At 41.8% G+C, this 19322-nt stretch overlaps 1 protein-coding gene across 10 annotated transcripts in view; it reads left to right on the forward strand.

Annotated features, from left to right (window-relative positions):
- HIPK2 (homeodomain interacting protein kinase 2) overlaps positions 1-19322 on the forward strand; it is a 196828-nt gene that overhangs the window by 12911 nt on the left and 164595 nt on the right. The window contains exon 2 of one of the 10 annotated variants that reach the window (XM_089917331.1): positions 5834-18983. The exons of the other annotated variants lie outside the window; for them this stretch is intronic. The gene's annotated coding sequence lies outside the window, so the exon portion shown is untranslated. The remainder of the gene's footprint in view (positions 1-5833; positions 18984-19322) is intronic. 10 annotated transcript variants of the gene reach the window in all.

Here is a 19322-nt window from a genome sequence, read left to right on the forward strand (position 1 = left end):
GGTTCGATCCCTGTTTGGAAAACTAAGATCCCACAAGCTGCGCTGCACGGCCAAAAATAAAAATTAATTAATTTTTTAAAAAATGCTAATTTCCCAAGGTAGAGCTTCGAGTCATTCTTTCTCTTTGATGTGACCAAAACTTGAACCCCATCCCTGTTGTCAGGCATGCCATTCTGACCCCACAGAGGATCCTGTTGGGGTCCCTTCCGTCTTGCGCCTCCCACCTCCCACCTCCCTTGGAAGCTCTCCCATCCCAGTGAGTAACCTTTCATAGTATTTGAACACACAGACTTTCTCACAAAGGGACGGCTTGACTTGACGTGGCTGAATCCCAGGGTGACGGTGCAGGGCAGCCTGCTGCCCACTGGTTCCTGGTGTGTGTGTCCAACCTACGACCACCTCCACCTCCCCGCGGACCTAGGGGTGCCTCCTGGCCACCTGCTCGGCCCCTGTGTGCACCCCACAGGCCCTGCCTGGGGAAGGCCTACAAGTGGGTGCGAGGCCTTTTGGACGGGGATTACCAGGGTCCCAGGGATCCGGAACATGGTCCAGAAAAGGACAGGGGCCCAGCTGGTGACCCTGGAGACACCTCTCCCCTTGGGGAAGGGTGTGGCTGGGGTCTTGAAAGTATGGGGTTCAGGGCTGGAGACCCTGTTGCCTTGTTCTCAGGGCAGTGCTGATAAGGGGACTTCTTGCTATACAAACTTGGGCAACAAAGGCAACTCACAATGTTTCCTGTTGATACAAGTCATGGCTGGTGATTGCTTCACTGGATGCTCTGCTCCTTTCTTTCCCTCCTCGGCCTTGATGTTGCGCTCACAGTTGCTCCATAAAGCGTGGTTGATGAAAGTGCCCATTTCCCGTTGCTGCCTAAGGAAAGCTCGGGAACCAGTATGTTGTTCCCACAGTGAAACTTGACAGAGAGCCTAGTCAGTCCAGCAGCTCTTCCGTTTTGTCTGTTTCAGCCATTGACATTCACTGCCTCTCCTACTTCTGTCCTCCCTTGACATCATCTCACCTCTCTGCTTCCACCTACTTATTATTCCCCACTCACCTACCCACAACGAGCCAGGCTTCTTACCTGCCTGCTGATCGTTTGACTTTGTGTATCTTGGCTGTGTCTCTGCCTTGTTACACTCGTAGGTGTCAGGGTCCAAGTGCAGGTACACTGGGGCTCACTTTGGGGAGTATTTGTGTAGGGAGCTGTTTTGGAGAAGTGCTTCTCCAGCTTTGGAAACCGTCAGTCACCAGGAGGGCTTGTTAAAACAAATCACTGGGCGCCACGCTCAGAGTTTCCGTTTCATTAGGTCTGGGGTGGGGCTTGAGAATTTGCATTTCTAATCGAGAGCCCCTATTTTAGAGGAATGCATTCAGAATGAGAAATCAGTGTATATTTAAAATCAGATGATAGCTGCTTTGATGAAAACTTTCCCTGGGCATGTGGGAGTCGGAGACCTGGCCAGGGTATTATTTGCTGTACTGCTCTTGGTGGCTGAGATGGCCTCCAGCCTCCAGCCTTTCTGCCTCAGCTCCGGGAGAGACGAGGCCCCATCTCCTCCAGGGCCCGTCCATGCAGGGGCTACTTTCTCTTGTTCTCTCTCCAGAGCCTGCCAGTCTGTAGTTCATCCAGTTTGGCACTGGGGCCTCAGAGTAGAATGGGCAGATATCATTCTCACAGTAATAATATATTATTATTAATCAACATAAAGAGCTCTGTGATTGTCTCCATTTACGGAAGAGGAAATCGAGGCTTAGAGATATTAAAGAACCTGCCCAAAGTCTCATAAACTAGGCCTTGAGCCCTCCTGACGCCAGAGCGTGCTCTTGTCTTGACCGGCCTGCCGGCCCTCCAGCTCCGCACGGGGCAGTTGGAGTGGTCGGTGCAACATGCGGCACGGAGAGCCACGATTAACTCGAGTAGGAAGGATCCGGGATCCTTCCCGGAGCAGGGCAGCCACGGCGGGGGGCTGGCGGTGCTGGAGCGTTGATGTTGCAGACACACATCCTCCCACCCCACGCTCACCCCCGCTCTGCTGTCCCATCCGCCTCCTCTCCATCCATTAGGGACAAACGAGATGGTGAGTGTAAAGCACTTAGTCCGGGAGCTGGCATGTAGGAGGGTATATAGTAAGGGGCAGCCACACCATGAACCCATTTGAGCAGCTAAACCAGAAATCTGAGAATAATCTTCCTGAGACCTCTAAGAAAAAAAGTTATGAAAAGGTGGTAACAGCTAATACTTATCAAGCCCTTGGTATTGCCAGTTCTGTTCTAAGGTTTCAGTTATATTAATTCATTGAATCCTGTAGTAATGCTGCAGGGTAGGTTCTGCCCAGCTGTGTTAACGCTGAGGAGGCACTGGAAGGTTCGGCCGCTCACAGGCCGCTGAGCTGAGGTTGCCCGCCCCCGGCAGCCTGGATCCAGAGCTCCCACCCCTGCCCACCAGGCTCTAGCTGCAAAGCGGAAAGTCTTCCCAATCCCTTCCTTGATAAGAGAGTGAAATTGGTAAATACGCTGGTTCTGCTCCCAATGTAAAATGTTGTTTCAATCAGAATCTGAATAAATGTTTTAAAATTTGAGAAACTGATTTCTGTTGGTCTTCTTGAAAGATAAGGTGGCTGGCGTAGAACTGTCAGGTCTGAAAGATAAGAGCAGCAGAAGGGCCAGTTCTGCCATGTGTTAAACCAAACCATAAAGGTTCAGATTTGGCACGAAACTTGACAGACCCATCAGTGGGCAGAGTAGGTGTGCCAGTGTTAAGATCCTGTTGTCTGTGAGCATTTAATAGATGATGAAGAAGGCTCCACGAAGCGGTGGGGCAAGGAAACCTGATTTAACAAATGGGAATGGGACCACGTGATAGCAATTTGAAAAATCGCAACGGGTATCATCACCTCATAACATTATACCAAGATAAATTCTATGTGATTAAAATGTTAAATTCAACAAAAGTCTGCCGAGCGCATTAAGTATGCCAGGGACTGTTCTAGGTGCCAGAGGTGCAGCAGTGAGCAAAACAGATGTACACCCCTCCCCGGAAGCAGCCTGCATTTTAATGGATAAAGGTAAATTTATCAATGGATTAAAAAAATCCGTTTTTTAAGAAAGCTTGAAGGAAACAGAAGTGGATATTTATTAAACCTCTGGAGGGGTTGAAATTTCTAAGCTTAGAATCTGTTGAAGAAGTCGCAGAGGAGAATATCGGTGGTTTTTATTAGTGTAGCATTCCCCAAATGTCAGGTTGTTTCTGGTTTTTCTATCATGAATCATTTCTCAGTGTCGTTCAGTGTAACATTAAGGGGTGTCTGAATTTTAGGATCGGTTCTTCAAAGAAGCATTGCTGGGTCAAGGGGTATGAACATTTATCTAGTTATAGTTATAGACCACTGGATTAGTTTCCTCCCCTAAGTGTTTTTATATTAAACAAATCAAACCACCTAGATAAAGGTTGAAATTCACCTGCCTGTTGATTCAGGAAGGCACAGAGTCCCTCCTGCCCGGGGCTCGGGTGGGGGCACATACCATTCTCAAGGGCTTTCAAACACCATCGTCTCTGTATGTCAGTGACTCCCAAAGCTGTGCCTTTACCTAGACTTCTTTCCTGAGCTCCGAAGTCATAAAGCCAACAATCTACACGACATCTCTATTTGGATGTCTCACAGGCATCTCAAACTTAACGTGTACGAAGAAAAAATTCTTGGTCAACCACCTGAAATATGTGCTTCTCCCAGAGATCTTTATTTCCATAAATGGCATCTCCTTCCACCCAGTCGTTCACATCAGAAACCTGAGTGTCATCCTCGACTTCATTTCACTTCATATTTAATCCATCGCCGAATTTTATTGGTTTTTGCTTCCCAAATATAGCCATTCTTGTTTTTCGCTATAGTTATGTTCTATAAAGTCACCGCAGAGGCTGGATTAGGGGATGATGGACCACCACTCCTAGGATTAGTTTCCTGCGAGCCTCTGCTCATATTTTCATCAACTGATCAGTACATAACCTTGTTTCATGCGTGTTTTTGTTTAAAGACACCTTATTTAATATATATCGTTGATTGATTGGCATTGAATCACAGCCCACAGCACTGTAACTCATGCCCGAGTGAAGCTTACCTAACATGCATTTTTCTATGAGACACGTCACAGCTTCCTTGCACTTAGGAACACTAGACAGTCCTTCATCACTATGCTTGGGGGTCATTTAAAAATCCCCAGCAAAAAAGTACCAAAAAATGTGAAAAACGTGGTACTAAATAGACGACGGAAAGTAGGCTTGCTTATAGTATAAGAGCTGAAGCAAGAAGGCAGAGCCTGACCTCTTTTGACCTCAACTGGGAACACAGGCATCAGGCTTCATGCAGCCCAGGTTTTTCCTGGCAGCGTGCGTGTGCCCAGGGATGACTGTGAAAGCACTTGCTGAGGATTGGTTTTGAAGTTACAAATAAATTTTAGCAAGGTGGTGAATTCGCAGATACGGAATCCACAAATAAATACGATCTGCTTCATATGGTGAACCTGTTTCTCTCTCCACTGCCGTCCGCTAGCCCATCGGTCAGCAGGCCTTCTGTAAAGGGCCACATAATAGATATTTTAGGCTCTGCAGGCCAAATGGTCTCTGTCACAGCCGCTCAGTTCTGCTGTGGTAATGAAGGCAGCTGTAGACCAGACGTAAATGAGTAGGTGGGGCTGTGTTCCAGTAAAGCTTTTCTTACACAAACAGGCTTTGGGCTGAATTCGGCCTTCAGGCTGTAGTTTGGAACCTTGCAGTCTAGTCTAACCCACCTCTGTATCTCGTCTGCACTACCTGCCTGACCTGTCCCCACCCCGCCCCCCATCCATTCTTGAGCCTCCAGCCGATTTCCATGTGGATTTTAAGTGTAACAGATCTGATCACTCTCCTACTTCAGATGGCCAACCGCCTTCCATCACACTGCTAGTAAAATCCCAAATCCTGAGTAACACAGCGACAGCACGGCCCCTGGTGATTTCTGCAATCTCACTTTAGGTCAGTCTTCCCCTTTGTCCCCTTCGTGACTGTCCCTTGCTGCTTCCTGCTTCAGCACCTTTGCACACAGTCCCCCTGCTTGGAATGCTCGTCTGCCCTCTGCCTGGCCAGCACCTGCTCACTCTGCAGTCACAACTGAAATGTCACTTCCTCCTGTAAATTAGATGCCCCTGTTCTGATCGCAGGGCACGCCGCTCTTTTCCCTCGTGACACTTAGAGTGTTCGGGTGCCTGTGTGTTCGTGTGTCTTTGTTTTCCACCTGCCTGCCCCATTGGACTGCAGGCTCCGGGAAGATGGGCCGAGTCTGTCATTTCTGTCTTCTCTGCTCGTGTCACCTTCACATGCATTGTAGACACTTTCCAAGACTTGTTAACTCAGCACATGATTGTACAGCACAGTTTTGTTCGTACAGATCTTTGTATGATGCTGCAATATAGAAACCTGCAGAAGTCACCCTTTCAGAGCCTCTAGTATATCTTCTCAGTTTGAGAGTGATGATTAAAGAGAAAAGAAATCCTGATAAGTGAGTTTGTAAATGGGTGTGAATGTGTCTTTATTGTCAGAGGGTGATTCTGCCATCAGGTACACCTAGTCCAGGGCTTTCTCCCTGGGACTTGAGTGCTGTGTTCGGTTCTGCTGGTCTCCCTTTTCTCCTAAAGATTTTTTTGAACTTTGCTGGTAACGTTTTTTCACACAGGGAAATGGAGGTGAAGCGTGCTTGAGGAGCCATTTAGGCACCCCTTTTAAAAACTGAGTTTTGTTTCTTATCTCAAACCATCACCTCATCCCTCTGAGACCTTAACTGGTATTAGTTTTTTCCTACAGCACTGCCATCATCTGGGGAAGAAAATCTTTGATTTGTCAGAGAATCATCCAAGTAACAAAGCTCCAAATTGAAGAACATCCCAAGAATCCTGCGTGCTCTCGGTGGACAGACCACTTAGCATATTTTAGGAAGGTCATGCATCATTTCTTAGATGGTCTTTTGTAGATTAGCAGTGATGAAATATAAAGCCTTATTTAACTACTTTTATTTTTCCAAGAGATGTATTATAGAAACACCACTTGTGCATTACAAAAATTAGAAGATAAAGGCAAGCAAAACATACACACACCCTTTCTCTTTCCTTTCTCCAGAGATTACCACTGTTACCCTTGTAGGTCTTTTTCTGTGCATGTATATGTACGCATACTTTTTTCTTTAACACCAAAATGATGTACTGTTTTGTAATCTGCTTTTTTCAATGAACAATTTACAGCCTTTATTTCAGTAAACTTTATTTCCTTTAGTTCCTTGTCCATATTCAGATTTCCATTACTGGCCTTCAAATGTCCTTTGAAGCCAGTTTGTTGAAATCAATATCTAATCAAGGACCACGCACTGCATCTGGTTGTAACTTTCTTTTCATCTCCCAACCTGGCAGTCTCTCTCTAAAGAAGTAGGCCAGTTGCCCATAGAAGCGGTCACCTTCTAGATGTGTGGGGCTGCTTCCTTAGGGTGGTGCCGAGCTCGATTTCTTCATCTCCTTTATTTCCTGTGTCTTAGGGGCTCAGTGAATTCAGGTTCATCATTTTGGGCTAGAATACTCCAGAGTTGATTCTGGGCGCTTGCTTCACCTTCCAGGGACCCACTATTAGTGAAGCTCAGATTGACCCCTGGATGAGGGTTATGGCAGCCCGAACCCTTCCCTGTCCAGTTCCATTTTCCCCCTTGAGACCAAAAGGTGATCTGTGAGGTATAACTTTGGCATACAGACCATTAACTGAATGGTTTTAGCACCAAATGATAATTCTTGCCTGGACTCATACATTTCATTAGGTTTTGTAAAGTGATGTTTTCCTAATTCTTATATAAAGTAGAGCTTTTCCTCTTCAACTGGGGCCAACTGGTTCCCCCGACATAATAGTTCTCACTGGAAAAGCATGATCTTTGCTAATACTCACCCTTTAACGATTAATTTTCAAATTAAGGAGTTGCATAGTAGCCATTTCAAATAGTGATAAATGAGTTTTTTCTGCCTTTTCTTTTTTATCATTAAGTAGTTGTGGATTTTTATTGATTTGGTATGTTTTGATCGTTAATCTTTTTGTTACAACTTTAGGCAGTGAGACCCCCGCACCTAGCTCCTGTGACCTCTTGACAGGACCTCACAATCGTGAAAAGCTTTCTTGCTAAATGGTGCAAAGGCCCCAGGCCCATCTTGGACTTTGTAGTGGTATTGGACAGTGGTGTTAGAGACCACGATCTGGGCATTAGGGGTGGTTATTACTACAGAGGTGACTTTTTTCTAGAGAGTTTCAGTGGACAGAGCTAGAAAGTACATGTTGTTAAAAACTAAGAGTTCAGACACATGTTTAGTTTAGTTTTAATTACCTTGTGCATGCGCTTACTTTCCTCAATTTTATCATCGTAACTCCTTTTCTATAAAAAATCTTTATTTCTTCTATAACCTATAAATATAAGAATACAGTTTCAAAACACCAACATTTATATTATTACAAATGCTGAAACAACAAAAGAAACTTTAACACATCTTTGTAATTTTGTCTTCTCTTTAGCATGCATCCAACTAAGGATGTACAGTTGACCCTTGAACAGTGCAGGGGTTAGGGGTACCAGCCTACACCCCCTGCACAGTCACAAATTCACATACAGCTTTTGACTTCCCCAGAGCTTAACTACTAATAGCCTGCTGTTGACTGGAAGCCTTACCAACAGTATAAACAGTTGATTAACACACATTTTGTATGTTACATGCATATCTGCATATATCTTATGCATTCATGACATACCTAACTTTTTCTTGATTTTTTTTTTTTTTGTGGATATTTCTAGGGCTACACAGTTCATCTGCAGGTTTTTTCAAATTATTGCAAGTCTCTAAAAAAAAAAAAATTCCAGTATGTTTACTGAAAAAAATCAGTGTATAAGTGGACCCACGTAGGTCAAACCTGTGTTGTTCAAGGATCAACTGTATAATTAAAAGCTGCATTCTAAAATCTCTAAAAATAAATTCTTCTTCAGGGTGACTGTGTCACCAGTTTGACATATGGTTAGGTTCATATCTTTCAGCTTCTTTTCAGTTTAAAAAAATTTTTAATTTAGCTTTTTTTGAGAGAGGTGATGCGTTTATATGACCGCAACGTCAAAACTACACCAATGTTAAACATAGATGACAGGTATATGGGAATTTGTTAAGTTATTCTTTCTACATTTCTTTTTTGTTTGAAAGTTAAAATAATTAACCTTAAACCATATAGGGACTTACCTGGTGGCGCAGTGGTTAAGAATCCGCCTGCCAATCCAGGGGACAGGGGTTTGAGCCCTGGTCCAGGAAGATCCCACATGCCGCGGAGCAACTAAGCCCCTGCGCCACAACTACTGAACCTGCGCTCTAGAGTCCACAAGCCACAACTAGTGAGCCCGCGTGCCACAACTACTGAAGCCCGCGCGCCTAGAGCCCGTGCTCTGCAACAAGAGAAGCCACCACAATGAGAAGCCTGTGCACCGCAACGAAGAGTAGTCCCCGCTCACCGCAACTAGAGAAAGCCCGCGGCCGCAGCTAGAGAAAGTCCGTGGCGACAGCTAGAGAAAGCCCACGTGCAGCAATGAAGACCCAACGCAGCCAAAAAGAAATTCATTAATTAATTTTTAAAAATTTATAAATTTAAACCATATAGAAAGATATACACAATGAAGTCTTTACTTTGTTCCCTCATAGGTAGTCATTTTTATTAGTGTCTTGACCCTTTGAGTCTTTCATTATGCATATTCAAATTGTGTGTATGTGTGTGTGTGTGTGTGTGTGTGTGTACACTCATACAGAAGGTAGCATACCATATATATTGTTCTACATCTTAACTTTTTCTCTTAACAATATATTCTGGAGCTCTCTCTATAGTAGTACTTAGAGATTATCCTCAGGCTTTTTTACAGCCACAGAGTACCTATTTTGTTGACATACCAGGTTTATGGAACATTAACATAATCTTGGATTGTATCCAATCCTCTGCTATTTATAAACCATCTGTATTGTGTCACCTTATAAACATGTAATTTCATACTCATGCAGGTGCATCTGTAGGATAGAACCCTGTAAGTGGAATTGTATGGTCAAAGGGTAAATACATCTGTAACTTTTAAAAGGTATTGACAAATTCCTCCGGTTAGGATTTGTACCATGTTTCACTAGAACAGGCATTCTACGAATGTGCCTGTTTCCGTAGAGCAGAGCCCATAGAATCTGTTGGGAAACTTTTGTGTTTTTGCTCGTAGGTGAGAAATGGTATTTCAATGTAGTTTTCATTTATATTTCTTTTATTATAAGTGAGGTTGAGCATCTTTTCATTTGTTCAAATGTCATTTGATATTTATTTTATGCAAACTGTGTTTTGAACTTTATATGTTTTCCTACTATGTTGTTGGTCTTTTTCTTCTTCATTTCTAAGGGCTCTTTATATATTCTTTGTGATATGAGTGGCAAATATTTTTTCCCAGTTGGTCATATATGTTTTTTGTATGTGTGTATTTATTTATTTATTTTGAATTTTATTTATTTTTTTATACAGCAGGTTCTTATTAGTCATCAGTTTTATACACTTCAGTGTATACATGTCAATCCCAATCACCCAATTCATCACACGCACACACACCCACTGCTTTCCCCCCGTGGTGTCCATACGTTTGTTTTCTACATTTGTGTCTCAATTTCTGCCCTACAAACCGGTTCATCTGTACCATTTTTCTAGGTTCCACATATATGCGTTAATATATGATATTTGTTTTTCTCTTTCTGACTTACTTCACTCTGTATGAAAGTGTCTCGATCCATCCACGTCTCAACAAATGACCCAGTTTTGTTCCTTTTTATGCCTGAGTAATATTCCATTGTATATATGTACCACATCTTCATTATCCGTTTGTCTGTTGATGGGCATTTAGCTTGCTTCCATGACCTGGCTATTGTAAATAGTGCTGCCATGAACATTGGGGTGCATGTGTCTTTTTGAATTATGGTTTTCTCTGGGTGTATGCCCAGTAGTGGGATTGCTGGATCATATGGTAATTCTATTTTTAGTTTTTTAAGGAACCTCCATACTGTTCTCCATAGTGGCTGTATCAGTTTACATTCCCACCAACAGTGCAAGAGGGTTCCCTTTTCTCCACACCCTCTCCAGCATTTGTTGTTTGTAGATTTTCTGATGATGCCCATTCAAACTGGTGGGAGGTGATACCTCATTGTAGTTTTGATTTGCATTTCTCTAGTAATTAGTGATGTTGAGTAGCTTTTCATGTGCTTCTTGGCCATCTGTATGTCTTCTTTGGAGAAATGTCTGTTTAGGTCTTCTGCCCGTTTTTGGATTGGGTTCTTTGTTTTTTTAATATTGAGCTGCATGAGCTGTTTATATATTTTGGAGATTAATCCTTTGTTGATTCGTTTGCAGATATTTTCTCCCATTCTGAGGGTTGTCTTTTTTGTCTTGTTTATGGCTTCCTTTGCCGTGCAAAAGCTTTGAAGTTTCATTAGGTCCCATTTGTTTATTTTTGTTTTTATTTCCATTACTCTAGGAGGTGGATCAAAAAAGATCTTGCTGTGATTTATGTCAAAGAGTGTTCTTCCTATGTTTTCCTATAAGAGTTTTATAGTGTCTGGTCTTACATTTAGGTCTCTAATCCATTTTGAGTTTATTTTTGTGTATGGTGTGGTGTTAGGGAGTGTTCTAACTTCATTCTTTTACATGTAGCTGTCCAGTTTTCCCAGCACCACTCATCGAAGAGACTGTCTTTTATCCATTTTATATCCTTGGCTCCTTTGTCATAGATTAGTTGACCATAGGTGCATGGGTTTATCTCTGGGCTTTCTATCTTGTTCCATTGATCTATGTTTCTGTTTTTTTGTCAGTACTATATTGTCTTGATTACTGTAGCTTTGTAGTATAGTCTGAAGTCAGGGAGTCTGGTTCCTCCAGCTGCGTTTTTTTCCCTCAAGACAGCTTTGGCTATTCGGGGTCTTTTGTGTCTCCATTACAAATTTTAAAATTTTTTGTTCTAGTTCTGTAAAAAAATGCCATTGGTACTTTGATAGGGATTGCATTGAATCTGTAGATTGCTTTGGGTAGTATAGTCATTTTCACAATATTGATTCTTCCAATCCAAGAACATGGTATATCTCTCCATCTGTTGGTATCATCTTTAATTTCTTTCCTCAGTGTCGTATAGTTTTCTGCATATAGGTCTTTTGTCTCCCGAGGTAGGTATATTCCTAGGTATTTTATTCTTTTTGTTGCAATGGTAAATGGTAGTGTTTCTTTAATTTCTCTTTCATATTTTTCATCATTAGTGTATAGGAATGCAAGCAATTTCTGTGCATTAATTTTGTATCCTGCAACTTTACCAGATTCATTGATTAGCTCTAGTAGTTTTCTGGTGGCATCTGTAGAATTCTCTATGTATAGTATCATGTCATCTGCAAACAGTGACAATTTTACTTCTTCTTTTCCAATTTGTATTCCTTTTATTTCTTTTTCTTCTCTGATTGCCGTGGCTAGGACTTCCAAAACTATGTTGAATAATAGTGGTGAGAGTGGACATCCTTGTCTTGTTCCTGGTATTAGAGGAAGTGCTTTCAGTTTTTCACCATTGAGAATGATGTTTGCTGTGGGTTTGTCGTATATGGCCTTTATTATGTTGAGATAGGTTCTCTCTATGCCCACTTTCTGGAGAGTTTTTATCATAAAAGGGTGTTGAATTTTGTCGAAAGCTTTTTCTGCATCTGTTGAGATGATCATATGGTTTTTATTCTTCAGTTTGTTAGTATGGTGTATCACATTGATTGATTTGAGTATATTGAAGGATCCTTGCATCCCTGGGCTAAATCCCACTTGATCATGGTGTATGATCCTTTTAATGTGTTGTTGGATTCTGTTTGCTAGTATTTTGTTGCGGATTTTTGTGTCTATATTCATCAGTGATATTGGTCTGTAATTTTCTTTTTTTGTAGTATTTTTGTCTGGTTTTGGTATCAGGGTGATGGTGGCCTCATAGAATGGGTTTGGGAGTGTTCTTTCCTCTGCAGTCTTTTGGAAGAGTTTGAGAGGGTTGGCTGTTAGCTCTTCTCTAAATGTTTGATAGAATTCACCTGTGAAGCCATCTGGTCCTGGACTTTTGTTTGTTGGAAGATTTTTAATCACAGTTTCAATTCCATTACTTGTGATTGGTCTGTTCATATTTTCTATTTCTTCCTGGTCCCGTCCTGGAAGTTTATACCTTTCTAAGAATTTGTCTATTTCTTCCAGGTTGTCCATTTTATTGGCATAGAGTTGCTTGTAGTAGTCTCTTAGGATGCTTTGTATTTCTGCGGTGTCTACTGTAACTTCTTTTTCAATTCTAATTTCATTGATTTGAGTCCTCTCCCTCTTTTTCTTGATGAGTCTGCCTAATGGTTTATCAATTTTGTTTATCTTCTCAAAGAACCAGCTTTTAGTTTTTATTGATCTTTGCCATTGTTTTCTTTGTTTCTATTTCATCTATTTCTGCTCTGATCTTTATGATTTCTTTCTTTCTGCTAACTTTGGGTTTTGTTTGTTCTTCTTTCTCTAGTTCCTTTAAGTGTAAGGTTAGGTTGTTTATTTGAGATTTTTCTTGTTTCTTGAGGTAGGCTTGTATAGCTATAAACTTCCCTCTTAGAACTGCTTTTGCTGCATCCCATAGGTTTTGGATCATCGTGTTTTCATTGTCATTTGTCTCTAGATATTTTTTGAGTTCCTCTTCGATTTCTTCAGTGACCTCTTGGTTATTTAGTAACGTATTGTTTAGCCTCCATGTGTTTGTGTTTTTTACGTTTTTTTCCCTGTGATTCATTTCTGTCTCATAGCGTTGTGGTCAGAAAAGATGCCTGATATGATTTCAGTTTTCTTAAATTTACTGAGGCTTGATTTGTGACCCAAGATGTGATCTATCCTGGAGAATGTTTCATGTGCACTTGAGAAGAAAGTGCAATCTGTTGTTTTTGGATGGAATGTCCTATAAATATCAATTAAATCTATCTGGTCTATTGTGTCATTTAAAGCTGTGGTTCCTTATTAATTTTCTGTTTGGATGATCTGTCCATTGGTGTAAGTGAGGTGTTAAAGTTCCCCACTATTATTGTGTTACTGTCGATTTCCTCTTTTATAGCTATTAGCAGTTGCCTTATGTATTGAGGTGCTCCTGTGTTGGGTGCACATATATTTATAATTGTTATATCTTCTTGGATTAATACCTTGATCATTATGTAGTGTCCTTCCTTGTCTCTTGTAACATTCTTTATTTTAAAGTCTATTTCATCTGTTATGATTATTGGTACTCCAGCTTTCTTTTGATTTCCATTTGCATGGAATATCTTTTTCCATCCCCTCATTTTCAGTCTGTATGCGTCCCTAGGTCTGAAGTGGGTCTCTTGTAGACAGCATATAGATGGGTCTTGTTTTTGTATCCATTCAGCAAGCCTCTGTCTTTTGGTTGGAGCATTTAATCCATTCACGTTTAAGGTAATTATCAATATGTATGTTCCTATGACCATTTTCTTAATTGTTTTGGGTTTGTTTTTGTAGGTCTTTTTCTTTTCTTGTGTTTCCCACTTAGAGATGTTCCTTTAACATTTGTTGTAGAGCTAGTTTGGTGGTGCTGAATTCTCTTAGCTTTTGCTTGTCTGTAAAGCTTTTGATTTCTCCATCGCATCTGAATGAGATCCTTGCTGGGTAGAGCAATCTTGGTTTTAGGTTCTTCCCTTTCATCACTTTAAGTATATCATGCCACTCCCTTCTGGCTTGTAGAGTTTCTGCTGAGAAATCAGCTGTTAACCTTATGGGAGTTCCCTTGTATGTTATTTGTCGTTTTTCCCTTGCAGCTTTCAGTAATTTTTCTTTGTCTTTAATTTTTGCCAGTTTGATTACTATGTGTCTCGGCATGTTTCTCCTTGGGTTTATCCTGTATGGGACTCTCTGCACTTCCTGGACTTGGGTGGCTATTTCCTTTCCCATGTTAGGGAAGTTTTCGACTATAATCTCTTCAAGTATTTCCCGGGTCCTTTCTCTCCCTCTTCTTCTTCTGGGACCCCTATAATGCGAACGTTGTTGTGTTTAATGTTGTCCCAGAGGTCTCTTAGGCTGTCTTCATTTCTTTTCATTCTTTTTTCTTTATTCTGTTCTGCAGCAGTGAATTCCATCATTCTGTCTTCCAGGTCACTTATCCGTTCTTCTGCCTCAGTTATTCTGCTATTGATCCCTTCTTGTGTATTTTTCATTTCAATTATTGTATTGTTCATCTCTGTTTGTTTGCTCTTTAATTCTTCTAGGTCTTTGTTAAACATTTCTTGCACATTCTCGATCTTTGCCTCCATTCTTTTTCCGAGGTCCTGGATCATCTTCACTATCATTATTCTGAATTCTTTTTCTGGAAGGTTGCCTATCTCCACTTCATTTAGGTTTTTTTCTGGAGTTTTGTCTTGTTCCTTCATCTGGTACATAGCCCTCTGCCTTTTCATCTTGTCTTTCTGTGAATGTGGTTTTTGTTCCACAGGCTGCAGGATTGTAGTTCTTCTTGCTTGGTCATATATGTTTTGATTCACTGATGGTGGTGTCTTTTGCCCTTCAGAAGTCTTTTTAATTTTATGTAATCACTTTTACCTTTTTGTTTATGGCTTCTATATTTTGAGTCAGAGTTAGAAAGACATGTCCTATGTCAGGTTTTAAGTTCCCTCTGGTACTTCTGTAATTTTATTTTTCCACTTACATCTTGGTTCATTTGGTGTTTATACTAGGGTATGTTCTGAGATTTTGGTGCCAACTTTATATTTTTCCAATATTCAGTTGTCCAAACACCATTTATTAAAAAGTTTATATTTTTTCCACAGTATAATGATGTCTACTTTATCATATATTAAATTCCTGTAGGCCCAGGGGTCTGTTTCCAGATTCTGTATTTTTCCACTGGTCGATCTGTTGTTAATTATTGAGGTTTATATTGTCTTTTAATATCTGAAAGGACTAGTTCTCCCTCATTGCTATTTCTTTTCAGAGTTTTCCTGGCTATTCCCCCTGTTTGTTTTTCCATATGAACTTTGGAATCATCATGTCTTGTTTTCAGAAGAAATCTGTTGGTATTTCCATTGGGATCACATTAAATTTATAAATTGCTCAGGGGGTATTAACATCTTTACAAGGTGTTGAGTCTTATCTAAGATCATGTTTTCTTTCCATGTGTTCTTTCTTTTGTGTGTACTTTAGTAATGTTTAAAGTTTACTGTATATAGTTTATGTATATCTTAAGTTTATGCTTATAGTTTTTCATTGTCTTCTAATTGGTTGTTGTTTGCATGTATGAAGATTGTTGATTTTCATATATATTTTTAGCAGCCTTATTGAGCTGTAACTCACCATTTAAATGGTACAGTTCAGTGGTTTTTAGGATATACACAGCATTGTGCAGTCATCACCCCTATCTAATTTTATAACATTTTCCTCACCCCAGAAAGACACTCTGTGCCCATTAGTAGTTATTCCCCAGTCCCATCTTCCCCTCATTCCTTGGAGACCATTAATGTATTAATACTCTCTGTTATGGAATTTCATGTAGATGAAATCATACAACACATGGTCTTTTGCAACTGGCTTCTTTCATTTAGCATAACGTTTTCAAGTTCTTCCATGTTGTAGCCTGTGTCCATCTTTTTTTTATCATAGCCATCCTTGTGGATGTGAAGTGGTATCTCATTGTGGCTTTGATTTGCTGATTTCTTTATGTATTTAGTTTGCTTATGCCGCCACCCACTCTAGTGAGACTTCGTGAGGGCAGGGAGTGGGCTTTCAGCTCTAAAGCCCCAATGCCTAAATAAGGCCTGGCAAATATTTGGTGCAACTAGATGCTTATTGAGTGAATGATTGGATCTATTATATTTCTAGACCACCTCTACTTTTTAAAATTACTGTGTGGTTTAGCACACATAAATTATTTTACCATAGGCAGAATATAATTAGAGAGTGGGGTTTTTTTTCCCACTAGGAGAGAAAGTCATGTGTTATATCCAACAGCCCTGTAAAAACAACTTTGTGTGATATATGGTTTGTGATGGCCAATGCTACCTTCTCTTATATTAGAATGAATGACAGTTGCTGGAACATATGCCTAGGAGATTCGTTATCTTTGCAGGAGGATGAGTTTAAGCCCTAGATTCTGTTGTTGTTGGAGACTCCTAGGTAAGCTACATAAGATAAACATGAGAAATTAGGTAAAGGTGTTCTGAGCCTGGGAACAGGGAGTTTTGAGTGAGATAGATCAGCTCAGGTGTGTTGAAGAAGTCCTAAGTTTACCGGGGGGGCTGTGTTCCAGAATTTCTTTTATAAGGTGGTTGTGTGGACACAAATCACATTTAACAATAGAAAAAAGTGGTATTAGTTAAGATCAGGGTCTCAAGCAAGCCTTGAAGAACATTAAAAGCACGTGGCTGATGCATGGGTGGGGGCAGGGCGTATGTGGGAAATCTCCATGCTTTCTGCTCAATTTTGCTGTGAACCTAAAACTGCTGTAAAAAACAAAGTATAATAAAAATTTTGAAAAAATAGCATAGCTGAAATACATATATTTTGTAGGAAAAGGGAAATAATTTAATGCCAGAAAAATAAGATTGAATAAGAAATTATTTCTCTTTAATGTCAGTGTATGAAGAAAGATATTTTAATTACAGAAATAGGTGAGATCTTGTGTGTGTGTGTGTGTGTGTGTGTGTGTGTGTGTTTGCAGGAGACTTTTGATCACCGTCCAAGGATTTAGAGGCTGACAATACTGGATTTTTATATTGCTCCAATTTTGTTCAAAAGATGTGACTTTTAACAAGATTATTACCCTCATATTATTATTAGGCATGTTTGGGTTGAGGGTAGGAGAAAGAGAGAGATTGATAAATTCACTGATTCCTTCATTTAGATAGATTTTCCTAAAGTACCTGAACCTGAGGAACAGGGATGGTAGAATATTGTTCTAAAGCATCTGCATTTGCTCTAAGAAAAGATTCGTCTGAAAGGCACTAATTGAAAATTGAAATGTACGAGATAGAAGCCGTATCTGAAGGGCAGATGGATCAAAAAAGATAGCTGTGGACCCACCTGGAACCAGTGGTTTGAGGAGCTACAGGGAGCAGAGTTAATCAGACTGTCAGGAAGAACGTTTTAATGCCCAGATCTCTCTACAAACGGACAGCCCTGGGGATCAGAGACTCCTTTCGTGCTGGAGGTGTTCAAGGTGAGCGCCTTTTGATGGAACGGCTGTGGAATATGATCCAGTGTAAGATGGACAGCTGGGCTAGGGGACCTTTCAAATTCCTTCCGAGAGAGAAGGTATAGTCCTGAGCTACAGGACTGTAGAGAGAAGGTATACACTCCTGATAGGAGGGAATGTGTCTGAAGTGTGTGGGTCCAGCTCTTCTCATGACCTCCCCCAAACCTGATGCATCGGTTCTCTTCTCCACCAGCGCACGTGAAGCTTCAGCTGGGCGTTTCATTGACCCAAAGCCAGGTGACAGCACCGAGCACCTCCCGTTCACGCTCCTTCTATCAGGAGAGACTTAGATTAAGTAACTATTTCTCTTTAAATGGTTCTGAAATGAAAGGACAGAGCCTGGTGTGCCGTGTCCTCTTTCCAGCCCTCAGTTCAGGCCTGGCCTGCAGCTCTTCCCCACTTTCTAAGGGTGTAGACGCAGAGATAACCAGGACGCGACCCTGAACTGGAGCAGGGAGCACGGCCCTGAGCGGTTCTGCCTCCGGGCGTGGCGCCCGCCTCTGAAGTCCAGTTGAAGCCCAGCAGCCCGGGCTGCTGCCCTCCTGCTCCTTGGTTATTCAGTGCAACCTTTAGTCTAGGAAAAGTGCCAGTCTTCCTTTCCAAGAATCATATCTCCCTAAATGGGGCAATCTGCTTTAAATGCCTTCTCGGCTGGCGCCTTCCCCATCCCACGATTGGCACAATTAAAGCAACAGTTTCACCTTTTTAACTGCCTGTACTGTGCTAGATTGGGTGGGTCGCTGTGGGCCGTGTGTGTGTGTGTGTGTTCCTGCCTGCCTGTGCGTACATGCCCGTGTGCACCAACACTTCATCCTTCCACCCTCAAAATGGTCATTTTCAGAAGTGCTAAGAGTCACAGATAAGCCCTGCATTTGCATTTTCCCTATTGTGCTTAACCTAAAAAAATTCTTTTTTAAAGCAGGCTGGCTACTGTGATGCACAAGTCTTTTTGTATCTCGCTGGGAAGACCTTCTGCTGAGCTGAGAGATACCCTTCTCTCTGCATGGTCCCAAGTCAGAATTTGCTCTGTCACTCATGACATTGGGCATCTTTCTCCAGTCTCTCCCCTTTCTCCTCCTGCACTCACCGTTCACCGTCCGAGAGAGAGTTGGGGCTGCTCTCAGCACGATGTGAAGAAGCCTCCTGTGGTTGCTCTGGGTCCTCTCTGATTCCCAGTTCAGCTAACAAGCCAACCCCTGTTCAGCTGAGCTCTTTTGGAACCTGGTTTCTATTACCTGCCACTCGGCTTGAACCAGAGGCTTCTATCAGGGTGTGCCGGTGACTGCTTTGCTACCCTCTGTGCCATGAAGGCAGCCAGTTATTTGCCAGCACTTCACCCTCAGAAGTCAACCTTTCAGCACCATTTGAGGCCCACTGGGTGTAGAGCCCTGTGTTAAGTGGTTCAGCTGGGAACGGAAGACACCACCTTACCTTCTGGGTCACCTAAAGAGGGACAGAAGAACCTTGGGGCAGACGCCCACCTGTGCTCTCCCAGTAACATAGATGGAGACACCCTCTTGTGGGACATGGACTTGGAGTTGACTTCCTGGTCGTGGGGGACAAACCTGTACTCACCTCTGCCTTGTTCGTCGCCTAGGTCCCCTTGTGATTAAATCAGCTGTGCGGACGTTCAGCCTGTAGCAGTGGCGTTGGACTTATGTTGTAAGTAATTTTCAGCCTGGCAAGTCTGGCGAAGTAAAACCCCTCGCATTTCAGCCGAGCAGGTGTGGCCAGTACCCCACGTGTTTCAGCAGAGCTTACTGTTTTGTTTTGTTTTGTTTTGTTCTGCCGGAAGGAAATACAGGTTAGTGAGAAGTAGAATTTGCTTTGCAGAAGATGACTTTGGAGAATCATTTCCTCCAAAGCAAAAGCCTAAAGGTGTGAGCACTGTGGCTATTGGGTATAGTGATCCTGACCCCAAGGAGTTAGCTTTGAGTGCCTTCAGGAAGATTTCTGGCTTTTCGGCGGTTCAGAAGGGCAGTGTGGATGTGGTTTGGTGCA

The sequence above is a fragment of the Delphinapterus leucas genome, chromosome 9 (assembly GCF_059928025.1).
Source record: "Delphinapterus leucas isolate spDelLeu-1000000601 "Yukka" chromosome 9, BTC_Dleu_Yukka2, whole genome shotgun sequence".
NCBI classification, from domain to species: domain Eukaryota; kingdom Metazoa; phylum Chordata; class Mammalia; order Artiodactyla; family Monodontidae; genus Delphinapterus; species Delphinapterus leucas.